Raw genomic sequence first — 16,712 nt, 5'->3', positions numbered from 1 at the left:
CACATAATTACGCACAAATATTATAAGCACACTTTTATAAAGTACCTAGAAGAGGCAAATTCATAGAGACTGAAAGTGGAATGATAGCCACTAGGGGTTGGGGGTGAAGGGACTGAGAAGCCATTATTTCATGGGTACAGCATTCCAGTTTGAGATGATGAAAAAATTTTTAGAGATAGACAGTGATGACAGCTGCAAAATAATGGAAATGTACTTACAGCCACTGAATTGCACACTTTAAAATGATTAAAATGCTAAGTTTTTTTTACATATATTTCACCTTAATTTTAAAGTAAATTAAGAAAAGCAACTATTCATACAAAATCTTTTGATAACTGGTTGAAAGTAAATACTCCAAAGTTTGGCATTATGATGTTTTTTTGTTTTTTTCTTTTTTTTACATTTATTTATATTTTGAGGGACAGAGAGAGACAGAACACAAGTGGGTAAAGGGCAGAGAGAGAGGGAGACACAGAATCCGAAGCAGGCTCCAGGTTCTGAGCCGTCAGCACAGAGCCTGACATAGGGCTCAAACTCACAAACTGTGAAATCATGACCAGGTCGGATGCTTAACCCAATGAGCCAACCTGGCACCCCAGGCATTATGATGTTTTTCACCCTAAACACTGTAATACAGGCCCAGACCTACTTCTGGTAATTACAGCTTATTTTCAGCCTATTTCTATATATCACTGAAAAATCCATCCCTGCTTCGTGGAGATACAATCTTAAATAATACATGTGTCTGACTGAATTAATAACCTGACAGTGGTGTAAGAGTCAGTAAGCTTATAAAATGCTTTCCAATCTAACTTTCCATAATATCTAGTTCTTTTTTTTTTTTTTTACGTTTATTTATTTTTGAGAGAAAGAGAGAGAGCACAAGCGGGGGAGAACAGAGAGAGGGGGACACACAGCAACTGAAGTAGGCTCCAGGCTCTGAGATGTCAGCACAGAGCCCGACACAAGGCTTGAACCCACGAACCATGAGATCATGACCTGAGCCAAAGTCAGACACTTAACCGACTGAGCACCCAGGCACCCTGCATACTATCCAGTTCTTACTGACAAATTAGGAGTCCCGAACTTTGAAAAATACAATTTAGGGACAGAATGATATGTTGTTCAGGGAAGGAAACCCTGTCGGAATTAGATACTTCTAGATTAATCAATCAGCAAATCTTAACTGAATACTTACTATGCAAAATGCCCTGTGCTGAATTCTCTGCCTCCCTCATCTGTAATTAGATACTCTTTTTTTCTAACTAGAGTTGTTTTCACTACAGTTTATTTTGGTCTATCTGAATCCTACTTTCCACAAACATGGGTAAAATTCACTAAGTGGGGGGTGGTGGGAGAAAAATACATTTTTGGCTTATTTTTTAATCATCTGAATTAATGTTAAAGATCAGAGATAAAATAAATTAGGGAAGATATTTTCCATTTCCACAATTTTGATAGAAATATATTCATTAAAAGTTACAAGAACGCAACCACTCTGGAAAACTTGGTATTAGCTAGTACTACTGAAGATCAGAGTACTCTGCAAAAAGCAATCTCACTCCTGAACATGTGCACTAGACACATCCTTGACCAGCGCTCCTGAGAAAGACACACAGCTGTAGTAGCAGCATCACTAACATTAGCCAAAAAATGAAACCAACCTGAATGGATAGAGTGTGTCATATTCAAACAACAGAATTGTACACAGCACTGTAAATGAACACAATATAGAACATGGGTGAATTTCACAAACATAATGTTGAACAAAGGGATCCAATGAAAAAAATACCTACAATATGAATCCATTTATATAAAGTTCACAACAGGCCAAACTAATTTTATTAGTTAAGACTGCATACATAGATAATATAACATTTTAAAAACTTTTATAACATAAAGCAATACCGTGGTTACCTTGGGGTACAAGACTGTGAATGGGTGTTGCTGGGGTGTTGGCAATATTCTATGTCCTGATTGGGGTGGTGGTTACAGGGTGCTCACTCTGTAATTATTATTTACTATCTATATATCTGACATATTCTACTTGTATGATATATCTCACAATAAACAGGTTTAATAAGCTGTGAACTAGATTAGGCACCAATCCTTTGGGATTTTTAGAAAACTTAAATTTAAATCAATTAGGAAAGAATTTTAAAAATTATTATACCCAATCTTAACGAGTACACTCACAATCTAGAAAACCCCAATAAAGTACCAAAGACACTGTTTTAGTTCTCAAGTTAAGAAGACATCCACAAAGAAAATGCATATTAAGAATAAAGAATGGGGGCGCCTGGATGGCTCAGTTAAGTGTCTGACTCTTGATTTGGGCTTAAATCATGATCTCACGGTTCAGGAGATCAAGCCCCTCAGGTTCCATGCTGATAGCACAGAGCCTGCTTGGGATTCTCTCTCCCTGTGTCCCCCCACTGCTTGTTCTCTCTTTCTCTCTCTCAAAATGAATATTTAAAAAAAAAAAAAAAAAGCTTTAGGAGTAACAAATGGAGATAAAATTTCAGAATAAAGTTACATTTCTTTCTAAAGGATAAAAATTTAAGAGAATGGTTAAGCAGAAGATTGAGATGAGAAGCAAAAAGTCTATTTCAGGAAAAAATATATAGATGTTAGATGAATACAAAGCAGAAAGAAAAACACAGCAGAAACTCTGGAGTAAAATATTCCAAACACCTTGAAGTTTAAGTTTTTGATTACAGACTTGTTTAGGGATGGAGAGAAGAAAGGAAAGGAAAATGAGTATTCCTGCTTGGTGATAAAAATTAAACACACCCCAATTTCTACTTGAGGGACAGCAACTGTGCGGTCCTGCGTATCTATTGTCTTAGACTCAGCTCCATGGCCAGGGTGACTCACTCCATGCTCCAGCCTCCCCTGGCTGCCCCCTTTTCACAGCTGGAAAGGTAGAGTTCAGCAGACCCTGAACTCTACATTTCTTTTTCACTAATGACTTGCCTCTAATTACAGACACTCCTTCCCCTGGGGAATTTTCCACAACCCTTGAATATCCACCTAGTCCAAGGTGGTTCTAACTGGTTCCTAATTCATTTCAATAGCCGCTTAGAGGCTAGTTCAAATATGCCTTCCAAGACTGCCTTTTAAGGCAGGGATACTCTCAGAAATGACTTGTCATATGGCCACCTACATATGAACAACTACATACATGAAAATGTCACAACACCCCAGCAAAGATAATGGAGTTCAATCATGATCTAATATCTTTACTGTGCTATCATCCTCTGGCTCTCAGTTCTCAAAGCATGCTACTGAGAAAATAAAGACGTGTGCATGGCTTATGCCAAGCCTTGCTCAAAAGATGCACACTTACTACAAGTGTATTCGTATCAAATCACTTTCCCATCGACGTGCACCATCAATTTTAGAGATGCCTTCCTCAGAAAACTTGTGTCTTATTCAGAATAGCACCAGTTCCTTCAGACACAGTCCACCAAAGCACTACACAGACTCAAGTGGCAAGGACCTCCTCTGCCCATGGTAGAGCTATCTTCCTGCTTAATTCATCACACCTACTAAAAAACAAAGTCCTACACTCCAATTTTCATCTCACCCACAGCACCCACCAGTACTGCATTTAAGTAAGTGTTCACTAAGGTACTAGGTATGCTATAGGGCCCCAGAGTCTTCTAAGAAAAAGGGAAACAAATACTGACAGATGAGGTTCTCCATACAAAGCCTGGGTCTACACCAACCACTCAGAATCTGGGCCTACTGAAGCTTAAGGCTGACAGGCATTGAAGCACATGTAAGTAAAGAATTCAAGTGAGGAAGCTGTGGGTCCACTGCTGTGTCCAGAGAACAGTAAAGAGGCACATTTTCAGGGAAAGCTACTCCCTATTTACTTTCTGTGCCTGATTTCAACAGCCAGTTCTAAGAACATGAGCATCTATCTGTATATAGAGTGAAGGACATGAAGGCTGTAAGACAAACAGCTTGATTATCAGTTTCAAAGAGAGTGAGTGGGGGCAAGATACTTCTAAGAGTGAATCTAGATCTGAAACTGCTGTTGAAATACTATGGTATCATATATGGGGCTCACTAGTACGAAGCCATGTGCCTTACTTAAAAAGGGAGAGTATTTCATTTATCAAAGTGACAAAGACCGAAACAAATGATAATTCCCAGTGTCATATAAGGTGTACAGAAATGGGAAACCAATTTGGTGATATAATTCAAAGGACTTAAAATGATGCAAACCTTTTGATTCAGCAATTCTACTTCTGGAAATTTATCACAAGGAAATAATGTTCAATCCTGCAAAGATTTAGCTAAAAGGATTTCTACCACAGCATTTTCATATATATATTGATTCAGTACATGTTGGTACAGACATAAAACAGAATATTAAGCAACCACTAATAATTATATTGTAGAAGACTACGGAGAGACACAGTAACATTCACAGTAACTTAAGCAAAAAGTGAAATTACAGATTAGACTTCCAGGATGCTCTGAAAGGCCTGCCCATTAACTACATAGCCAGATCTTGGGTAAATTACAACAGACTTAATCTTTTGCTGGACTTGCAGGAAAGTATGAGAAATCTCTAAGGAAGGCACATACATACATATGAGAAAGCCAGGGTTATCTGGCAAATGCAGATGTAAGACACATATTTGTCCAGAACTGCCTGGACAAATGCAGATATAAACACTGGAATCAGAATGAGGGTGCCTCAGCATCCCAGTTTGCCCAGAACTGTCCCAGTTTTACACTGAAAGTCCCCTATCACAGGAAATCCCTCCGTCTTGGACAAAACAAACAAGTGGTCCCCCCATCAGATACCCAAACTTTGGTCCAACCTCCAGGTGGAAGGACTGAATCGTACACATTCTGCAGGACCCACCGAGGAAACTAAAGCTATCTCAGACTTCTATCACTCCACGGTTCTGGGTTGGAGCAAATGCAAATCTTTTCAGCATGAAAACATTCCCAATTTAGGACCTAAGGATTCCCACAGATGAGATTTAACCAAAATTCAATTACCAATCAAAAATTACCAAACATACAAAGAAAATAAGTCATCACAAGCTGTCAGTAGCAACAACAAATTTAGATCCTTTGGACTTCAGAAAGTGAAATGAACATAAACAAAACTTAAAATAATTTAAATTTAGAATTTAGGTTTGGATTTTAGGGTTCCAGTCTGGCATATAAGAAGCCTAGAAATTGTCACTCTGTCCTAATTAAATAAAAAGCTCAACAAACAGAAAAAATCAACTCTTCTTAGATCTGTAAGAAAAGTGAGTGATGGGGCAAACCACTGCCCCTAAAACTGGAAAGACCAAAAGACTAATAACGAAGAATTATACTTGCCAGAACAGAAACTGGTGAGCCGAAACCTCCATGGGAACCTGTCCCATGGGAAACCTGAACTGGAAGTGATGGACTGCTGGAGGTACAGTGTGGCCAAGTAGGAGACAGAAAAACTCCAGGGGGACCCAGCTATCAGAGCCCCTAAACTTTGTGAGTTTTACCTCCAGGAGTTTACTAGGTCCTCATAGTAAATATCAGAGGAAAATCCCCTCAGGCTTCCAGCAGGGAGAAGGGAAAAGGAATATATAAGAAATATACAAGAGCATTCTTTTCTTCTTAACAAGGTCTGCCTTCAGGAAAAACTATTTAACAAAGGTATAACCAACCAGGATTTTATCCGAATCTAACTGACCTGGGGGAAGAGGATACCCAACTCCAGCCCATTCTAGACATCCTGTCCCATCTAAAAGGGGACGGGGGACTGAGAAAAATATGTGAAGCCAGTCCAGGGGCAAAGGCCCACAATAAAAGACTGAGACCCAAAGTTCTGGGGGTGTAAGACACAGCACAGTGAGTTTAGTTAACAACACTGTGTTTACACCTGACAGTTGATGAGAATAAATCTTAAAAGTTCTCACCATGAAAAAGAAATGGTATTATGTGAGGTGATGTAGGTGTTAACTAACCCCACTGTGGTAATCATTTTGCAACATATAAGTGTATCATACCATTGTGTCATACACCTTAAACTTACACTTACATGTTATATGTCGCTTATATCTCCGTAACACTAGGAGGAAAAAAAAAAAGAGGAGAGGGAAGCACAGAGAAATTTCGGGGAGTGATGGAATTGTTCCATATTTTGATATGGTGTGGTTACACAACTGTTTACATTTGTCAAAATGCATAGAACTGTGGAGGGGTGGGTGCCTGGTTGGCTCAGTGGGCACAGCATGCATCTCAGGGTCGTGAGTTCAAGCCCCACATTGGGCATGGAGCCTACTTTTATAAAAAATGCATATAACTGTACACTAAAAAGAGTACTTTACATATTTTTAAAAATAGTGTCTGGCACCTAGTAAATGCTACACAGTACTAGTGATTATTATTAGTGCTGTTGTAGTCATATATTAGGCACTAATTTAGGTGCTAAAAGGCAATTATAAGTAAATACAGATATGGTCCTACCTTCAAGGAGCCTACAGTCCAGTGATGAAAACTAGACATCAGTCATATAATCAAGGCTATGACAAATGCCACAAGGGAGAGACACAGAGTGGTCTGAGAGCTGCAATCTGAAGGAAGAACACATGTTAAATACATGGAAAAGGGGGTGGAGGAGGCAAGGGCAGACATTCCAAGCAAATGGGATAGCTTATATAAAGACCATAGCAGAAGAGAAAACAGCATTTTGAAGAAACTCAAAAGAATGTTAGCATGACATCTGTTCATACACATATATATCTACAATGAGGTATCACTTCACACCCATTAGGATGGTGTTGGTAGGATTGCAAAGTGGTATAACTGCTACGGAAAACAGTATGGAGGTTCCTCAAAAAGGTACCATATGACCCAGCCATTCCCCTTGTGGGTATATACCCAAAAAAATGGAAAGCAGAACCTTGCACACCCACGTTCACAGAAGCATTACTTACAACAGCCAAGAGGTGGACACAACCAGTGGTCCATCAGATGAATGAATAAATAAAATGTGGTATATACATATAAAGACATATTATCTGACCTTAAAAAAGAAGGAAATTCTGACACATGCCATAATGTAGATAAACCTTGAGGCATTATGCGAAGTTAAACAAGCTAGTCACGAAAAGACAAGTAAATTATTCCGTTTATAGGAGGTAGCTAGGGGCGCCTGGGTGGCTCAGTCAGTTAAACGTCTGACTTCGACTCAGGTCACGATCTCATGGTCCGTGAGTTCGAGCCCCGCGTCGGGCTCCGGGCTGATGGCTCGGAGCCTGGAGCCTGCTTCAGATTCTATGTCTCCCTCTCTCTCTGCCCCTCCCCTGTTCATGCTCTGTTTCTCTCTGTCTCAAAAATAAATAAACGTTAAAAAAAATTTTTTTATAGGAGGTAGCTAGAGAAGTCAAAGTCACAGAAGCACAAAGTAGCATGGCGATTCCCAGGAGCTCAGAGGAGGGAGGAAAGGGAAGTCATTGTCTAATGGGTACAGAGTTTCAGTTTTACAAGATAAAAAATTCTGGAGATCGGATGCACAACAATATGCATATACTTAACACGACTGAACTGTACACCTTAGAAATGGGTAAGATGGTAAATTTTATGTTACCCATTTTTCACCACACACACAAAAAAACATGTTCACACACACCCACTTACTGAGATGTAATCATATGACTGTAGGATGCTTCTCCTCCCCCCACACCTTACCATCTATTTACAACAGTTTCTTAACCAGTAAATCATGTCCCACTACCAAGAAAAAATTACAGGACATATTAAATGACAGAAAACAATTTTTAAGTAGGCTTCACACCCAGCGCAGAGCCCAACACAGGGCTTGAACTCACGACTGTGGGATCAAGACCTGAGCTAAGATCAAGAGTCTGACGCTTAACCAACTAGAGCCACCCAGGCGCCCCTAAATGACAAAAAACAAATTTGAAGAGGCAGAGCAAGCATCATAACCACATTCAGAAATGGCAGGTATGCTGGAATTATCAGACCAGAAAGTTAAAACAACAATGATTAATATGCTAAGTGCTCTAATGGATAAAGTAGACAGCATATAAGAACAGATGAGCAATATAAGCGGAGACACAGAAATTCTAAAAAAGAACAAAAAAGAAATGTTACAGACCAAAAATAGTGTAACAGAAATGAAGAATGTCTTTGATGGGCTTATTAGTAGACTGGACACAGCAGAAGAAAGAATCTCATTGCTTGAGTCTCTATCTCTCCTTTTTTTTTTTAATAGAGAGAGAGTGTGAGCAGGGGAGAGGAGCAGAGGGAGAGAGAGAGAATCTTAAGTAGGCTCCATGCTCAGCACGGAGCTCAATGTGGAGCTCAATCCCACAACCCTGGGATCATGACCTGAACCAATATCCACAGTTTTACACTTGGGGCACCAGGGTGGTTCAGCTGGTTAAGCGTCCAACTTTGGCTCAAGTCATGATCTCATGGTTCTTGGGTTTGAGCCCCGTGTCAGGCTCTGTGCTGACAGCTCAGAGCCTGGAGCCTGCTTCGGATTCTATGTCTCTCTCTCTCTCTGTTACTCCCCTGCTCACACTCTCTCTCTCTCAAAAATAAATAGAAGATTAAATATTAAAAAAAAAAAAAAAAGAGTTGTACACTCAACCAAATGAGCCAACCAGGCACCCCTGCTTGAGGATATCTCAACATAAATCACCAAAACTGAAAAGCAAAGAGAAAAAAGACTGAAAAAACAGCAACATATCCAATAACAGTGGGGCAGCTACAAAAGGTATAACATACAGGTAACAGGAACAGAAGGAACACCTGAAACTATAAAGCCTGCATTATATGCTAAATTAATGTCAGACACCAAAGCACAGATTCAGGAAGCTCAGAGAACACCAAGCAGGGAAAATGCCCTAAGCCATACCTAGGTATCACTTTCAAACTACATAAAATCAAACATAAAGGAAAAAAATCCTAACAGAAACCAGAGGGAAAAAACTCCTCACCTATAGAGAAACAGAGATAAAAATTATGCCCAACTCCTCCTCAGAAACCACGCAAGCAAGAAGAGAATGAAATGAAATGTTAAAGTGCTAAGAAAAACCCACCAACCTAGAATTCTGTACCCTGTAAACTTACCCTCCAAAAGTGAAAGACAAAGACTTTCTCAAACGAAATTGAGGAAATCAGTCACCAGTAGGCATACCCTAGAAGAAACGTTAAAAGAAGTTCTTCAGAGAAAAGGAAAATAAGTCAAAACTTCAGACCGATATAAAGAAAGAGAATCAAAGAAGAAGTAAAGGTCTCATTTTTAATTATCTAACAGATAAATGTGTTCATAATAATACCAAAAATATATTCAATTACGAGTGTGTGAATATATATACATATATACATGCTTATGTATGCTTATTTATAAGTGAAATGAATGACAGCAGTGCCACAAGGAACAGAAGGGAGGAATTGGGATATTCTGTTATTACAAAGTATTAAAACTACCCATGAAGTAGTATAAATGTTATCTGAAAGTGAACTTGGGATTAGTTATAAATATACATAGCAAACTCTAGGGCAACCTACTAAAATAAAAAATAAGTATAAAAGATATGCTAAAAGGAAAGAAAAAAAGAAATCATATAAAATGTTCAATTAAACCACAAAAGGCAGAAAAAGAGAAGACCAAAAAAAAACAGGATCAAAGGACAAGAGCAACAAACAGAAAACAGTAAGAAATATGGTGGATGTTAATCCAACTATATCAAAAATCACTGTGAGTCAGTGTTCTACATGCACCAATTAAAAGACACAGACTGTCAGAGTGGATCAAACAAGACCCAACTATATGTTGTCTACAAGAAACCCATTTTAAATATATTAGACACTTATAGATTAAAAGTAAATGGGTAGGGCGCCTGGGTGGCTCAGTTGTTAACCATCTGACTTTGGCTCAGGTCATGATCTCACAGTTCATGAGTTCGAGTCCCATACTGGGTGAGCTCGAGCCCCGCTTCAGGTGAGCCCTTCTTCTCTCCCCCTCTCTCTCTCTCCTGCCCTTCATGGGATTCTCTCTCTCTCTCTCTCTCCTCTCTCTCTCTGCCCCTCACCTGCACCCTCTCTTTCTCTAAACAATGAATGAATGAATGAATGAATGAATGAATGTAAATGGATACAGGGACACCTGAGTGGCTCAAGTGCCTGACTCCTGATTTTGGCTCAGGTCATGATTTCACAGTTTGTGAGACTGAGCCCCTCTGTCAGCGTGGAGCCTACTTGGGATTCTTTCTCCTCTCTCTCTGTCCCCCCTCCTCCTCAGGCATGCATTCTTTCTCTCTCTCTGAAACCAAATAAACTTAAAAAAAGAAAAAAAGTAAATGATTAGAGAAAGATATACCATGCCAATACTAATAAAAAGTGGGGAGTACCTATATTAATATCAAACAGAGCAAACTTCAAAACAATCAAAGGTATCAGGACATTAAATAAGGGCATTATGTAATTATAGACTCAATTCCCCCAAAAAGACATAATAATCCTTAATATGTATGTATCTAACCACAGAGCATCAAATTACATAAAGCAAAAATGAAACACTGCAAGGAGAAACAGATTAAGCCACTATTATATCAGAGACTTCAACAACCCTCTATCAGGAATGGACAGATCTGGGACACCTGGGTGGCTCAGTCAGTTAAGCATCTGACATTGGCTCAGGTCATGATCTCACAGTCCGTGAGTTCGAGCCCCGTGTCAGGCTCTGTGCTGACAGCTCAGAGCCTGGAGCCTGCTTCCAATTCTGTGTCTCCTTCTGTCTCTGCCCCTCACCCACTTGCACTCTGTCTCTCAAAAATAAGTAAAAGTTAAAAAAAAAATTTTTTAAATAAAAAAGAAATGGACAGATCCAGTAGGCAGAAAATCAGTAAGGATACAGTTGGTATTCAACAGCATCATCAATCAACTAGATACAATGAACATCTATAGATTATTTCATCCAACAACACCAGAATACACATTTTTCTCAAGTTCACATGGAACACTCACTGAAATACACCACATTCAGAGCCATGGAACACACCACAACAAATTTAAAAGAAGAGAAATCATACAATTTCTGCTTTACAATTAAATTAAACTAAATATCAGTAACAGAAAGAGAGCTGGAAAATTCCCAAATACTTGGAGATTGAACAATACATTTCTAGCGACACATGGGTCATAGAAGAAATCTCAAGAGAAAGTGAAAACATTTTGAACTAAATGAAAATGAAAATACAACTTAAAATTTGTGAAATGCAGTGAAAACAATGCTTAGAGGGAAATTTACAATTTTAAATGCATATATTAGTAAATGATGAAAGATCTAAAATCAACCATCTAAGCTTCTACCTTAGGAAACTAGAAAAAGACAAAGAAATTAAATCTACAGTAAGCAGAAGAAAAGAAATAATAAGAATTAGAGCACAAATCAATGAAACCAAAAATAGTTAACAATAGAGAGAAATCAACAAAACCACAAACTGGTTTTTGAAAAGATCAATAAAATTGAATGCCTCTAACCAGGCTAATAAAAAAAGGAAAAGGACACAAATTACTAAAATTAGAAATATACGAGGGGACATCACTACAGATCCCATGGACAGACATTAAAAAGGGTAATCAAGGAATACTATTTGATAATCTAGATGAAATAAACCAATTCCTAGAATGACATAACCTGTGAAAATGTACACAGGAAGAACGAACAATCTGACTAGTCCTATACCTATTAAAGAAATGGAATCAATAATTAAGAACACTGCAAAACAGAAAGCACTAGCCCAGGTGGATTCACTGGTGAGTTCTACCAAACATTTGAATAATAAATTATACCAATTCTCTATAATCTAGGGGCACCTGGGTGGCTCAGTCAGTTAAGTGTTCGACTTTGTCTCAGGCCATGATCTCGCAGTTCATGAGTTTGAGCCCCGTGTTGGGCTCTGTGCTGATAACTAAGAGCCTGGACCCTGCTTCGGACTCTGTGTCTCCCTCACTCTCTGCCACTCCCCCTGCTTGCACTCTGTCTCTCTCTTTCTCAAAAATAAATATTTCTTTAAAAATATTTTAAAGAAATTAGACCAATTCTCTATAATCTCTTTCATCAAAAGATAAAAGCAAAGAGAATACTTCCTAACTCATTCCATGAGGCCAGAATTATCCTAATACCAAAACCAGACAAAGACATTACAAAAAAATAAAACTAGAGACCAGTATCTCTCATGGAATAGATATAAAAATCCTCAAGAAATATTAGTAAACTGAATCAAATAATATGTAGAGAATTAAATACAGCTGTGAAATTTATCCTAAGTACACAAAGCTGGTACAGCATTCAAAAACCAACTATTGTAATCAACCACATCAACAGGCTAAATAAAAATTACATGGTCATATCAATAAATGTAAAAAAAATCATTTGACAAAATCCAACACCCATTCATGATAAAAACTGTCAGTAAACTAGGAATAGAAGGGAACTTCCTCAACTTGATAAAGAATATCTACAAAAGACATTCAGCTACTTAATGGTGAGAAGCTCAAAGCTTTCCCAATAAGGTGAAGAACAAAGCAAGGATTTCCTCTCTCACCACTGCTTTTCAACATTGTACGGGAAGTCCCAGCTAATGCAATAAGACAAGAAAAGGAAATAAACAGTATACAGATTGGGAAGGAAGAAATAAAATACCTGAAATGCTTAAAGGAATGAAAAAGCAAGCAATAAGATAAGATCTAAAATGACCAGAGAAAACCAAATAAAACTTTCAGCAAGGGAAAACTAATCACTAAAACTGAATACAATTTATGAGTGCAATATCAGCCAAAAGAAAGAATTAATGAACTAGATCTAATAGCTCAAGAATTCTGTGAAATCTTTTGTAGCAGGAAATATAAAGGAGAAATTAAGAGAAACAGAGGATAGATGGAAGAGGACCAATCTAACTGGAATTCCAAAAAGACAGAAAAGAGAAAATGGAAAAGATCTAAAGACATAATGACAGAATCTGCCAGAACTGATAAAAGGTCCACAGATACAAGAAGCACAATATACACCAATCAGGATAAATAAAAAAGAAATCCACATCTGCACACATTTTAGTAAAACACAGAGAGAGGAGTTGAAAAGCAGCCAAAAATAAGACTGGTACTTCCAAAAGAATGACAATCAGACTGACAGCAGACATCCCATAGCAACAACGGCATCAGAAATCAATGAACTAAATCTTCAAAGTACTGGGAGAAAAATACAGAATTAGATGCCAGACATATAACAAAGAATTACATACCTGGAAGAACTGTCTTTTAAGAATTAATATTGAGAGAATTGCTGATTGTCAAATAAATGTATAAAACTGCAAAAAAAAAAAATTACTGTTGAATAATAGGACATTTTAAAAAGAACAAAAGCTAAATTTTAAAACAACTGACCTCACAAAATAACTTCCAAAGGATATTGTTCAGGTAAAAGGAAAATGACCCAGAAGGAAGGTCTCAGAAGAAGAAACAATGAAAACAAAAAGTTAAACATACAGGTAAAATTAAACTGTCTTTTCAAAAAAAAAAACAACAATAATAGCAAACACTTATACAGTACTTGTTAACTGCTAGGTATAATTCTTTTTTTCTTTTTTGAGAGAGAGAGGGGGGGGGAGAGAGAGGGAGAGGGAGAGGGAGAGAGAGGGAGACAGAGACAGAGACAGAGAGACAGACAGCATACACTCAAGCAGTGGAGAAGGGCAGAGGAAGGGAGGGAGACAGAGAAAATCTTAAGCAGGCTCCACACCCAGCGCCAAGCCTGATGCGGGGCTCGATCCCACAACACTAGGTTCATGACCTGAGCCAAAATCAAGTCAGACGTTCAACCAACTGAGCCAACCAGGTGACCTTGCTAGGTATAGTTCTAAATGCTTTACAGGCACTATATTTCTCATTTAAAAGCCCCAGCCTCATATAGGGGTGCCTGGGTAGCCCAGTTAAGCGTCCCATTTCAGCTCAGGTCATTATCTCCCAGTTCATGGCTTTAAGCCCTTTGTCAGGCTTTGTGCTGACAGCTCAGAGCCTGGAGCCTTTTTCAGATTCTGTGTCTCCTTCTCTCTGCCCCTCTCCTGCTCATGCTCTGTCTCTCTCAAAAATAAAAACATTAAAAAACATTTTCTTTTTAAATCCTAGCCTTATGACAAAGTCCTTTTATTGTCTACACTTATACGTGAGGAAACCGAGACACAGGAAAGGGAAGTGTTTTGCCCAGCATTACTTATCTGGTAGGCCCAGAGCTGGGAATCAAACCAGGCTACCAGCATCCACCCCATGTGTTTAACCACTAACCTGTGTCTATTTAGAGGAGGAAATAGAAAATTTTTTTAAAAAAAGATATTTTTATCAGAAGGAGGATGATCAGAGCTAAAGTATTCTAAAGCCCTTATTACTGTCCAGGAGAGTGGTTAAAATGCTGATTAACTTCAAACTTGATTAGTTTAGGTAAGCATGGTGAAATTTAAAGGGCAATCACTAAAAGACCAGAAATGAAGGTGGTGGGGGGAAGACACTACACCTCAAATCAGTACCCTGAAAAGAGGAAAAATAAACAAAAGGGAGAATAAAATAAAACAGAGATGGTAGAAATGCAAATATATCAGTAATCACAATATTATCAATGATTTAAAAATCTGACAGGTAAAGTGTATCAGATTACACAAAGAAAAAAATTTTAGTAAACCCCCAATGCAGTTAAAAATCCACATATAACTTTTGACTCCCCCAAAAACTTAACTATTAATAGCCCGTTAAGCAGAAGCCTTACCAGTAACATAAACAATTAACACACAGTTTGTATGTTATATATATATCATATACTGTATTCTTACAATAAAGTAAGCTAGAGCGGGCACTGGGGTAGCTCAGGAGGTTAAGTGTCTGATTCTTGAGTTTGGCTCAGGTCATGATTTCATGGTTTGTGGGTTCAAGCCCTGCAACGGGCTCTTCATTGACAGCCCAGAGCTTGCTTGGGATTCTCTCTCTCCCTCTCTTTCTGCCCCTCCCCTGCTCATGCTCTCTCTTTCAAAATAAATAAACATTTTTTTAAGTAAACTAGAGAAAAGAAAATGCTATTAAGAAAATTGTAAGAGAAAATACATTTACAGTGCTGCACTGTATTTATTGAAAAAAAATCTACATATAAGTGGATCCATGCACTTCAAAACAGTGTTGTTCAAGGGTCAACTGTACGTACATGCTCTCACAAAGACACCTAAAACCTAAGATCATGTTAAGAATGAAAACAAAAGGATTTTAAAAAGAATATACACCATGTTATACAAAAGCCAAAAGAAAACTGAGGTAGCTATATTAATACTGAAAAATATACATACATTTTAAGGCAAAAGTAGTTAATAGAGAATAAAGAAGTGAGCCAGTGACGTAGTGATAAACAGTCCTACTCACCTGAAATATACCACAACTCTAACCTAATAAATACCTAATGAAATAACTTTGAAATACACAAAGCAAAAACTGATGGGGAGAAATGAGTAATCCACCATCAAAGTAGGGGATTTCATCCACTCTTTGGATGAAAAAAAAAGTAAACATTTAGAAGATGTGAACATCACAATGAACAAACTTGGTCAAAATGAGCAAATATAGAATCTTGTATCCAATTCAGAGGATGCACATTCTTTTCAAGCGTACAAAAATGTTAACAAAAATTTACCATGTAAAGTCAGTCTCAACATATTTCAAAGAATAAGTGTCATAGAGACTTATTATATGACTTAAAATTAAGTTAAAAGCAATTACAAAAATCTAAATTATAAAACTATATTTTGGAAATTTTTAAACAAACTTAAACACATTTCTAAGTAACTTATGAAACCTGGGGTGCCTGGGTAGGTCAGTCGGTTAAGCGTCCAACTTTGGCTCAGGTCATGATCTCACAGCTTGTGGGTTCAAGCCCTGCGTTGGGCTCTGTGCTGACAGCTCAGAGCCTGGAGCCTGCTTCAGATTCTCTGTCTCCCTCTCTCTCTGCCTCTCCCCTGCTTGCGCTCTCTCTCTCTCTCTCTCTCTCAAAAATAAACATTTAAAAAATTAAATAATTTATGAAACAGAGAAAAAATTGTAATGAAAAGTTTAAAATACTGAATATTAATTAAAATACTATACACCAAAACATGCCTGCTGTAGAAAAAGCATACTTTGTCAGGGTAGCTTGGGTAGCTCAGTCAGTTAAGCATCTGACTCTTGATTTCAACCCAGGTCAGGATCTCACGGTTCAGGAGATCGAGCCTCACATTGGGCTCTGTGCTGAGACAAGTGTGGAGCCTGCTTGGGATTCTCTCCCTCTCCTCTGTCCCTGCCCCTGCCCCGCTCACGCGCACACTCTTCCTCTAAATAAATAAACAAACAAACAAAAAGAAAAGGATACTTTGTGGGTAATTTATTTCTTTAAATGCTTATAATAGAAAAAAAAAGAAATGTCGTAAATTAAGGAGCTAAATGTTCGATTAAAAACTACAGCATAAACCAAAAGACAGTAAAGAGATGATAAAGATAAAAACAGAAACTCATAAAATAGAAAAAGTAACATTAGAGAGGCTAAACCAAGCCAAATGTTGACTCTTCAAAGAAAAATAATCAAAGACACAAACCTTTGACAAGATAAATGAAGAGAAGAATACTGGAATTGGAAAAGGGGTATAACTGTAGAT

General features: G+C 37.9%; 1 protein-coding gene across 10 annotated transcripts in view; it reads right to left on the bottom strand.

The window, feature by feature from the left end:
* TULP4 (TUB like protein 4) overlaps positions 1–16,712 on the bottom strand; it is a 243,338-nt gene that overhangs the window by 182,231 nt on the left and 44,395 nt on the right. Inside the window, exon 1 of one of the 10 annotated variants that reach the window (XM_042940185.1) lies at positions 9,118–9,185. The exons of the other annotated variants lie outside the window; for them this stretch is intronic. The gene's annotated coding sequence lies outside the window, so the exon portion shown is untranslated. Of the gene's footprint in view, positions 1–9,117; positions 9,186–16,712 lie in introns of those variants that run through there. 10 annotated transcript variants of the gene reach the window in all.

This window comes from Panthera leo, chromosome B2, assembly GCF_018350215.1.
Source record: "Panthera leo isolate Ple1 chromosome B2, P.leo_Ple1_pat1.1, whole genome shotgun sequence".
In the NCBI taxonomy this organism is placed as follows: domain Eukaryota; kingdom Metazoa; phylum Chordata; class Mammalia; order Carnivora; family Felidae; genus Panthera; species Panthera leo.
Note: the sequence above shows the minus strand (reverse complement) of the source record. Positions and strands in the feature narration are given on the sequence as shown.